Source organism: Poecilia formosa, unplaced genomic scaffold (assembly GCF_000485575.1).
Source record: "Poecilia formosa unplaced genomic scaffold, Poecilia_formosa-5.1.2 Scaffold69, whole genome shotgun sequence".
Lineage (NCBI taxonomy): Eukaryota > Metazoa > Chordata > Actinopteri > Cyprinodontiformes > Poeciliidae > Poecilia > Poecilia formosa.
Window position 1 is genome coordinate 2481813 of NW_006800008.1, and position 11655 is coordinate 2493467.

The 11655-nt window shown below is 36.9% G+C and overlaps 1 protein-coding gene and 1 long non-coding RNA gene across 2 annotated transcripts in view; one reads left to right on the plus strand and one right to left on the minus strand.

Moving 5' to 3' along the window:
* LOC103140266 (nuclear receptor-interacting protein 2-like) overlaps positions 1 to 11655 on the minus strand; it is a 31090-nt gene that overhangs the window by 15016 nt on the left and 4419 nt on the right. The gene's annotated exons all lie outside the window — the stretch shown is intronic.
* LOC107836606 (uncharacterized) overlaps positions 1 to 11655 on the plus strand; it is a 28444-nt gene that overhangs the window by 14521 nt on the left and 2268 nt on the right. The window contains exon 2 of the long non-coding RNA XR_001662551.1: positions 11275 to 11327. This is a non-coding gene — a long non-coding RNA (uncharacterized LOC107836606). The remainder of the gene's footprint in view (positions 1 to 11274; positions 11328 to 11655) is intronic.

The window sequence follows — 11655 nt, forward strand, 5'->3', positions numbered from 1 at the left end:
CAAAACTGTGATTTTAATTTGTGATGATCAAAATGTATTTAAATGTTTTTGTTTTCTTGTAATCTGTACTGGGTCAGAATTGTAAAACCAAACTAAGTTGCAGAATATTCGTCAACTCTTTAGAGAATCGCCTAATTTTTTGGGATTAGTCCAAAATTTTCAAAAGTTGAGTTTGATCTATGCGCCTTTTTTAAACCTCATTTATCTTTTCAAAACATTTTTTTGATTTGTGTAACAATCATTGTGTAGTTGCAACACCCAACTGTGTCCAAGTTTAACAATCTAGCTTTTATTTTGAGGTGAAGTTAAAGGCAGTCGCTTTACTGTATCAGTCAGTAAAAACCCTCCACAGCATACTGCTGCCACCATCGTGCTGAACAGCTCGATGGCCCAGTCTTTGTCTCATGTTTATAAAATGGCTCATCAGACGTTTGGCTAGCATCCTAACCAGTTTCCCTTCGGTTTCCGTCAGATTGTTGCGATTTAAACCCAGCTGGGCCTTAAACAGGAAAATTATCTAAAACACACACCACCGCTGGTTCTGGAATTGAAAAACAGGCCGAAACTGAGCTTCTTAAATGGCAATTACCAAAATTACACAGTCAGGGGTTTTTAAAATTACCAGTGGAAGAAAACCAAACAGTTTTAATGCGATTAAATTTCAGTCATGATTGTTGCTGAGGCTTAGCGGCGGTTCAGACTCTAATATAAATGAAAACGGCCTACTAGGTCTGCTAAAGTGCTTCTATTATCCTCCACGGAAGAAAGCTAATATGATTGAGCGTAATGTCAGCTATTAGTGTTTTTCCATGTTTTCTGGTGGTTAGTCCTGACTGCTATGGAGCAAATTAGCTTAGCAGCAGCAGTGCTTTTCCACACAGCAGTTAATCATAACGTTACCGTTTGCTCCGAATTATCGGACGCAAGATTGACTTGTTCTGTTCGGTTTGATTACAGAGTTGAAAAGGGAACTGGTGGAAATGTCTGGAGAGAAACTGATGAAACGTAATCAAGAGGAGACGAAAAGAAACTGTAGCTGACCCAAGTTAACTAGAAAACTGTTGAAGCACAATATTTACTATCGTAAAAGTAAAAAGCAGACGTCCAAGAATTTACTGAAGTACTGAGTAACTGATCGAAACATCAATCATTAATACTTAAAAATATCAGGCAGACGAAATATATGTGGTAATGTTATAAAATTAACATAATTACAAAATGACAAGATCAGCCAAAAGATAATGTTTTACATATGATTTTCTTAAACTTGTGAGACTTAAACAAAAACTGCAGGTAAATTTTTGGTTAATTTGTTAATTTAGTTAGGTAGAATGTTCTGAAATTTTGCTCAAGTATGATAAATAAGATTACTCAAGTAAAGCATAATAAAAAATACTCCTAGAAGTATTTTTTTCTAACAGTAACTCACTAGTTACTACTCAACTCGTGGTACTTTTAACTTTATTTTGCCAGAAAGCCAAACAAGCCAGAAAAGCTTATTTTTATTTATATTTTTTGGTTGTAAGTAGCTCCAAACATTAGTGTTTCACACTTTGGGCCAATAAAAAAAGAATACACTGTCTTTTGTGGTCAGTTGATTTACAATTGGTTGGTTTTGAAAAACAAAATACTAGATGAAAAATCTGTTGTAAATATTTCTAAATAAGCGCCACAAAATCTGTGATCTTCATTGCAGAACTTCAGACAATCGCAATGTGACCGATGTGAAAAGATGTTCTTTAATTTTAATAAATACCGATTTAGTGATGTATCAGCATTTTGTTAATGAGAATGAAAATGAGTTTGACGCCTCTGATTTACTCAAATCACCACAAACGTTTCTCCAAAAAGAAAATCAGCCTTTTTCCGACCTAAACAACTCGACATGATCCAAAATACATCCGAGGTTAAAATAAAACCTTCCGTCTCTTCAGTCAAGCCAGTTTGTTCTCCATCACAGGTGCAGAGAAATGTGACGCCTCCCAGCTTTCCTGTCGGTCTGAAAGCAGCTGGTCTAATTTTCTCCATCTTTTCATTTTGCATAACATCCACCCAGGATGATTCTCCGCCGTTTTTATTTACCTTTAAATATTATCAGTTCAAGGCAACGTGTGAGAACAGAGATCATGACTCTAACGTCAGTTTTGTTGTTTACCTCTGAGATAATTTAATGTCTCTTGATGGAGAGTTATGATCAACAGCTGGAAGATTATTAGCATGATAGTAGTGAGCAGATGGCTCATTAATTTGCTCCTTATTTTGGCGGTTTTGAAAGCATCATATTGAATTATCTGCAGGTAACTAAGCCTAAGAAGTTATTAATCCATTAAAACAATCTTTTTCTCTTCTTTTGCCATTAGTTTTCATTCAATCCACATAAAAAAAATCACCTTTTGTTAAGTTCTGTGCTTTTATTTTGCCATCTGAAAAGGGTCAACGGTGACAGACTTGGAACGAGTTATTCTGCACATTTTCTGCAAGCTGTGGAGAGTCTCTTCACAAACTGTCAAGTGTGACAAATTCCCTCCCCGGTGACGCATCTCGACGTTCCGGCACATTTTCTCGCCTCGCTCAGCCGGCGGTTTGTTAGCAGACTGAGAGCATGAAAAGCTGCATCAATAACGCGCCGTCCTGATGTGTTTATGGCAGAGCAGCGCGACGCAAACAGCGGCTTGATGCGCAGAGCAAACCTGGCTGTGCAGAGCAGGGAGAGTCTGAAAACCCGATGCGTCACGTTTTCATGATTTTATGTCAGGATTTTTACATTTCATTCGTGTGTTTTTGTCTTTTTGCTGCAAATTATTTATGCTAGACAGAAATTAATTCACAACAAGGTGACATTTCTGTGGATCTGTGACATTTTTACACTTGACCCGACATTTTTCCACAAATCTCTTTGCAGGAAAGCCTAAAGCAAAGTTATTGTAAGTTGGTCGCAATAAGCAATAAATCAATTAATCACATGATAAATTTAAACAACCTCAATCATTTCCATTTGAATAATTTATTGTTTTTCTCTCTTTTTCCACCAAAACCTGGATGACAAAAGTTGTCAGTCTGGTGTTTTGATCTCAACTAGGCTGTTTTTTGAAGGACAGTTTTGTTTATAGAGACTCATTATTCATTTTATTTATTTCTGTTGTTTTGTTTATTTATTTTGGATATTTAAAAATCTCTTCTTAAAGTTTATTAATCTCTGAAAATCTGTTCTTGCATTACATTGCTTGAAAATGGTCTCAAAACAGCAATATGATCGTTTATCGCAATAACTTCTGGGAGAATTTATTGTCAACAAAATTTATCGTGAACGCTCGGGGTTTATTACTCCTTGTACGACTTTATTCTCGTACGATTTCTCGTAATATTATGGTCTTATTCTTGTTTTATTCATTTTTTGTTGGCCTAGCCTCTCGTGATCATAATCCGGCCTAACAGGGATCGACTTTGGTCCTTGTGTTTTCTGTCCCTGCGTGTCCCGCTGCTGATTCGACTCATGTGCGTCCAGTGGCAACCTCTGCGCTCCAGCCAGTTCAAACCAGTCTCCCCAGCAGGTCAGCTCAGCACCAGGGCTGCTGCTCCTCCTCTTCATCTCTGTCTATTTGGTTCTGTGTCTCTCCCTCTGTGAGTCAGATTAGAGGCTGATTGCCATGTGGACTAATTATCTGACAGCAGCAGACTCGTTTCTCTCCTCCATCAGCTTCCTAATGCCCTCTTTCTCATTCTGATGGATGTCTCCAGCAGCTGACGTCCCGCCGCAGCGATCAGGACGCCTCCTTTCCCCTCCATTTCCTGCTCTTTCTTCATCATAATAAACCCGTAATGTGTCTTCATCACGTGCCGACATCCCACTCCGCCGTATCTGTGACGACTAAATCTCTGGTGACAGAATAAACTGCTCATGTGGTTTCCAGCGGCGCTCTTCGGGGTTTATTTGATCCGCTTCCTGGAAGTATTTGCTGTCATTTTTTTTGCTCATACTTTGGGTCAATGATTCCCAAACTGCAAACGTTTTAATGAGCGTTGCGTTTGGCGCTGTGGTGACCTAATGCTTCTCAGTTTTGGCGACCGCTGGTTCAGATTATCATAGTTAAATAAAACTAACAAACTTAAACTGAGAAAACATTTTTAACTCGCATAAATAAAAACAGTATTTGATGATTGTACCAGCTATTTTTCCTTGATATTTATTGTGCTTCCTTTAATTTTTAGTTGCTATTGTGAGATGTGTGATATTATTATTATGGAAAGCTAAAGTGCGTTTATAAAACTAAAACATGTTCAAATTACAATATCCTTCGTTTTCATGTTTGAGTCTATTTATTAGACTTTTGAACTGTGACATTTCTTTATTTTTTTTTTAACTCCACACCAGTTTCCATCAAAATACATCAGTTCAACCCCCCCCTGGTGGCATTTAGGCTCGTCCGCAATTTGAGAGAAAACACCAGCTAACTGGATGCTCCACAATAATTTAATATATATTTAAATACTAACTTCTGTTGAAGATAAATGTATAAATAATCAAAATACTTTAATCTTTTTGAATTCTGCACCTAAAAAAATAACCAAAGTATGAAAAGGCTAAAACCATTATTTAACGAATATCTAATAAAAACTAGCTAACACTCAAAGCAAATTAAAACTACATAAAGTAGACAAAAAGTCGCAACAAAATAAAACTAAACTGTAATGAAAACCCTGTGCAGACAGATTGAGAAAGTATAACTTAGTTTGGGGGATATTTGTTTAAGATGAGAAAGCAACACGTTTTGCACAGTTTTTAGATTTTTGTTTAATTTTCTTTTAAGCAGTTGAAATGTCAAGGTTGTTTTGTTAAAGCCTTTTTAAACAGAAGCTTGAAAAAATGCATTTAAAACCCACAAAGGCAGTTCAGTCGCTCAGTGAGGACAAATACAAACAGAACTACTTAATTTGAGTGAGTTTAATATATTTTTAATTGACATTTTTAAAACAACCCAATTGCCTGGAAAAAAAAAAAAACACACCTGGTTTGTTTCTTGGCAATAAGTTTGTTTTTTGGTGTCTGGAAAATGAGCCATTTCAAAAATCTTCCTGATTTGTCATATCACCTAGCAACCCCAGCAGAGTTCCACTCGTTACGTAGCAACCCCAGCTAATCCCAGCCTGTTACCCTAGCAACCCTGGGGGCAGTAGGGAATTGTGTTGTATTGAACCCTGAATCTGACTTTTACTTTAACCAAAGAACAGTTTCTTTTATTTAAACAGAATCTTAATCTATTTGAAGGTAATTTTAGTCTTGATGTGACATGTTAACATTTTCTAAGAACAGAGTTTCACTCTCCATTTCCAGAAACAAACCTTGTGTGAACTTACCCTATGTTGGGGTTGTTCTCTCTATAATCTAGTAGTTTCTTGCTTCTTTTTTCATTTAAATGGAGATATTTAGAGCACAAACAACAAACCAGTTTGTTGGGGGCCTAATAAGAGGCCAGATAGCGTCCTGTCTGTTTACATTTATGGGATTTGTGACGGTTGACACCGTAGCTGCAACATTTGTAAATTATGTTCAGCTTGTGTTTAACATCACTTTGTAAAGATTATTTCATTTTATGCACAGCTGCATGCTGTCTTGTTTTAAATGCAGGGCCCCTCCTGTGATTTCGCTGTAAAAATTGCCCCCTGGAAAATGAAAGAAAAACTGCCCACCTTCGCTTCTGAGTTTCTAAAGTAATATTTTTCCTAAGCACTCCATCGTCCAGCTGCTGGGTTGAGATTATATTTACATAAGATTTGTATAATTCATGACCACTTCCTGTGGTTGGCGTGATGCGTATGAAAAGATGTCTGCAGCTGGAAACGTCAAACTTTGAGTCTGATTCAAGGTGAAAAGCTGAGACCATTGCTGCTGCTGCTGCTGCTTTGTTAAAAAATAAATAAATAAAATACATGCAGGACGTTTGAGGAGAACAAACCTCTGTCCGTACTTACAAATGACTAATTCAGGAGATCAACCTGTGTACATCTAATTAGACTCTAGAACGAGATTGTGAGCACAAGCAGGGTCACTTAATTCTAATTGCTTTGCTGGACGCATTTTAAGCTTCTGCTGCTGTTGTGATGGCAGCATTTTGTCAAGAAAATGAAAAACCCACAACGCAGCAACAAAAACCAACAATGCAGCAACAAAAACACATGAAAATGCCCCAACAAAAAGGCAGCAACAAAAGCCACAATGTATAATCAAAAACGCAACAGAAACCAACAATGCAGCAACAGAAACATAAAAAAGCCACAACACAACAACATACATCAACAAAAACCACAATGCAACAACAAAAATGCAACAAAAGCCGCAATGCAGCAACAAAAGCCACTATACAGCAACAACGCAGAAACAAAACTGCAACAAACCAAGTGGGTTTCTTTTTCTTTCAAAGTGACGCCTGAATTCAGCTTCTGTTCTTTTAAAATATTTATTTCTTTTCTATGATTTCTCTTTGTGAGCGAGTTTGTGTGTGCACCATTATTCTCAAATGAGTACCATATGAAGTTTCATGGAAATGAGTTTGGGGGAAAAAGAACATTTATGCTTAAATTACCTAACATTTTGAAATAAAAACCTTTTATTATACAGATCTCGAGATACTGCAAGAAATCCATGAAATTGAAGTTAAATATTTCAAAAACCCAAATAAATGCTTCTTAATGAGAAATATATTTAGTTCCTACCAAATATAATTAAAACTTGCATCAGAGCTGTGTTAATGTATGCCTTAGTGAACAAACATGGCCGTCGTCTGTTTGCTCGTTGTTTTTGTTTTGCTGAGTATTTTTAGCCTCATGTCTTCCTGCTGCGTACCGAGGGGAGCAGCTGAGGGAGTGTCACCGCCCATCCACCGCTCCAGATGACAGGGAGTGAAACAGGTCCAAGCCTCCTAATTGTCCTGGAGCTAATAATAAAACTCGCATCTGAACCGATTTCACGCAGCATGTTTAGGTGCAGGAACAGGCGAACCACTGGAGGTTAGCAGAGTTTCCTTCTGGAGGGCACATTTACTTTTAAAAGAAGCAGTTCGCAAAATTCTGCTTTGGTGGGTCTCATTTCTGATCTCCAAATTACCTGGATTCATTATTTATGCACCAAAGAGGAAATTTTACTAGTTTGGTTTAGGGCTAGCAAATTCCAGCAAATGGCTTCCATTTGCTGGAAAAACTCAACATATTCAGACCAGGAATTATACCAAATCTGTACAAATATTATACATTTTGTATTTTAGATTAATCATGATTATTCGATTATTCATGTTGTTTTCAATTAATTTAGTTATTTGTTAACTGGAATATACAGACACAAAAAAGGCAATTTTCTGGAAAAAAAATCTCATTCAGAAAAGTTAAAAACTATATAAATATATATATCAGTGACATGCAGTCAGGGGAAAATATGGAAAAATAATATATAATAGTAAAATCATTTATAAAGATATTTTCACCCTGTGGTTTGTACTATAATGTACCTATTTTTTCATTTAATTTAACCAAATCTGATGTTTTTTTCCTTCAAAATCGCTGAATTTTCGCATTTTCCCATTCAAATGCTCAGAAGCGAAGCCGGTGAGGCAGCAGTGAGCTGAGCCTCACCTGGGATTGCGCAGCCTCTAGCTAACTGCACTGGCTGCCACTCTATGAGAGCAAGTTCGTCCTGTCTGTACGCCGCCAATAAAATGGTTAAAAACATTTAATGTATTAACTGATTTTCAATAATTTAGCTTATGTATTTAATGTACTGTGTTTTTATTGTCACCAACTGTGTGTAACGTGTTTCATGTGCTGAGGATCAGAAACGGCAGAGAACAGATTCAAAGTGAGGCAGGCAGTTCTCGTGCCTCATCGCAGGGGGCGCTCATGAACCCAGACATTGTGACTCCACAACTGCAGAGTAAGAGACGGTAACAACGAGCTAGCTATACAGTAGCTGCGCTGATACAGAGAACGAGAAAGACGTGGTTTTGAGTTGTACTTTAACGGTTTCTCCCTTTGCTGTTAAGCACAGCACGAAATTAATAATATCTACATGTCGAAGTTTGATTGAGATAACGGAATTATTCTGCGGCGCGGCTAAGCATCACATGTTAAAGAATAGTCTTTTTGCCCTCCAGCATTGTACGCATGCGCTAAATTTCCTTAGGTAAACAATAACATGCAAAGGTCTAGATTTGTAAATCCGATTATAATTAAGTCACCTGGTTCAGACTTATCAAAGGAATGTTGTTACTCCATTTTAGGCAATAAAATTTAATTTTCTTACTTAAAAATAAATTATTTATTTGTTTATTTTAATGCATTTCTAATGTTGTGGCAAAATGAAAAATCTGTAGAGTGAACCTTTGTTTATATGATTAATCGCCAGAATAATCAATTAATCGATTACTAAAATAATCGTTTGTAGCATCCCTGGTTTAGTTGTATATATTCTATGCAGAACGACTCGTCTCCACTGTGGTTTCCTGTTTGTAAACGCTGCCAGTTCCCATCTATCCAGACCTGTAGCTTTTAATTAGCCTCAGGTACCTGCAGACACACACACTTTTCAGTTTCACTCATCTGTCCGAGTTACACTCGAGGAAACGGACAGCTAGTAAGTAGGGCAAAACCATGGATACAGCAGCAGCAGCAAAACGCTTAATGTCTTTACATCAGTGCAGATTTTATTACTTTTGGTTTTGTTTTTGCTTTTTTCTGATGCTCTTCCTCGAAATGACAATGACCTGATATATGAACTCTTGGCTACAGTGAGTGAAGCGTGTTGGTATTATTTTAGTTATTTCTTGGCTGTTTTACTGAAATGGAAAGCAGCTGCTGTTTGATGTCGCCTGATGTCTGTTTTTAATACACAGACAAAATTTTCACACATTTTTAAATCTTTAATTTAAGGATGTTCCTTCTGACTAATAATTTGATTTATTCCATGCAGGTTTGATGATCTGCTGCTTTTTAGACACATTTTAAGTGTGAAACCTAGTTTTATTAGAGCTGATATTTGTGTAGGTCTGCAAGAAAATATCTTGACATTTGTTTAAAAAAAAAAAAAAAGCTGAGATTCAAAAATAAAAAAATTCAATTTTTGAAACTCAGAAATTTTGGGGGGGGTTAAGAAAATCTCTGAGATTAATCTCAGAAATTTCTGAATTTTTGCTCGATGTGATAATGGTGAACTCATCTATACTGTTTATCTGCCATCTACAGTGGCTATGCTAACTAGCCTTAGCGTCACAACAGGCTATGCTAGCTGTAGTGTAGCAGAGAGCAAGAGGTGCCACATGAGATTGATTGACAGCAGTAAGTCCCGCCTCCTGGCTCTGATTGGTTGGCGATGGTTTCATCAAATATGTAATTCAACTGTTACTTACTGTTACTTACTGTTTGAATTAAAACAATTTCTGCAATATGAGACAATAAAAAAATAAACATTAACTCAAAGGAAAGACAATATTAGACTTTGAAAATGTCTACTGCTTTAATTCATACATTAGATCTTTTTGCTGTCGCCTGAATTTTGTTCCTGCTTGCAGCTCAGCTCTTATGTAAGGCTGGGTTTGTTTTGCTGCTCTTTCGCCTGAGGTGCTCTCATTCTCAGCATCACCACAGCCATGCTCTGCTGCAAAGTCGGGGCAGCAGCAGCTCTGAAAGGGCAAAACCCAATTCTGTAACCCGAGCGCAGTGGAGGGGAAGAAAAGAAAAGGATTCAGGGAGGAGGAGCAGAGTATTCGGCCTTGTTCATGCAACACGCTGCAAGGATTTCTGAGGATACGAGTTTGTCTGTTGGGTTGAAAAATCTGTTCAACACCTGAGCCCAGAACGACCCAGATTATTGTGTAACCTCCATGTTTTATGCTGTACAGATGAGACGAACGAAAGCCGCTCCAGCGCAGATGGAAGCGATGCTTTTCAGTGATTTTTACAGGCAGAATTACAGTCGAGAGAAAAATGGGATTTATTTATCATTTAACTCTTCCTCTCATTTCTCTTTACTGTGAACTAAGAATACGTTTTAGATCATGTTTCACCACAAAGCCAAGGCTCAATACTTCATGTCATTCAAAAATCTGCTGATCTCTGGTAGCAGTCAGTATTGCAGCAAGGCTGAGGAGGCCTCTAACTTAAGACAGCTACTGTTTGACTGTCTGGACGTGCTAACGGCTTGATTTTCCCTCAATAAAGACAATGTTCTACACTAACATGTTCTGGATGATCAGTTGTTAAGCTGATCCACCTCATTTGCTTTTGCTGATCCATCTAGAAAACCAGGCAAAGAAGCAAAACCTGAATAATCTGATCCATCATCCTCTGGAAACACATTTCTTCCAGTATTTTGAAATATCTGCAGGATTTTATTTTCTATACTGCTGTGGAGTAAATTTTTGGGGGTCAAAAACCCAAAGTTGAAAGTTCTCAGGGGCCAAAATTATTATTTTTGCAAAGAGAAAAAGTGATTATTGTGAATTCATTCTTTCTCCTTTGGCTTCACAACTATACATTAAGTAAGTTAAATTTGAATGAAACCAACATTTGTCTTAATGTTTGGCCAATTATTATCTACTTTGTTGGTTTTATAAAATGTTTTAGTTCATTTCCAGCAACAAAAATAAAACATTTTCAAACTTTCCCTGCTTAAAATGTTGCTGGATGTTTGTGGCGTGACTTTCTATGAAATAAAAATAAAAGCAAAAAGGAAAGAAATTGTTGTACATTTTACATTTAAGCTTGCCGTGGAAATTTTGTTAAAAAAAATTACAGGAAGTGTCCATCTGCCTCGGCTCCATTTGCATCATTCAGGGATTGTTGGCCCTAATCCACTGAGAAATTTGTTTTGAGTTTTTATAATAATAAAATTTTATGTTTCCTCCACAATGACGACTTTTACAGTAAACTCTTTGGATTTAACAGAGTTTAGACTAAATCTGATTGCCGTTTTTACCTTGTATTTAAATGAGCCTGCAGCTGTACTAGATGGCACTTTGTGAGCATAGAGAGATAAGAAAGCAAAAAGGTAAATTGTCTTAGCTTCATAAAACGATAATGAGCTCCTGGATTTGCATTTTGCAGTCTTTTAGGTTTTTTTTATCTCCCAGTGCAGAGCAAAGTAAACGGCTTTTATTTGCAGCTGGAGGTTCTGTGAAAATGAAAAAAATAAAAACATTTTTGAAAACGCTCTTATTCATTTGTTTGTGAACACAGAGACAGCTGCATGCCATTTGTCCCGATATGAATCTTCTGCGCCCCTTTCTGCAGCAACACCTGGATCAGGTGTGGAAACAAGAACGACTGATTATGATCATCTGCAGGTGAGAGGAGAGAGTTTATCAGGCTGTGGAGGAAGTTTCAAATGTTTACCATCACCTGGGATCCGAGAAACACGTTTCTCACATTTTATTCTGACAGCAATCTATGACGGTGCATTTTAGACAGAAAAGAAACAGGAGTACATTCCTGCCAAAAAACTCATATTGTAAGATTAATCTCAGAAATTCTAGAAAAAACAATACATTTCTGTTTGAGAGAAAAAAAATCTAAGAAATTTCTAGAACATGGAAATTTCTGAGCTCCAAAAGTCCAAATTTTGCAAAAAAAAAGGAAAAAAATCTGAAAATTTGAAATTAATCTCAGATATTT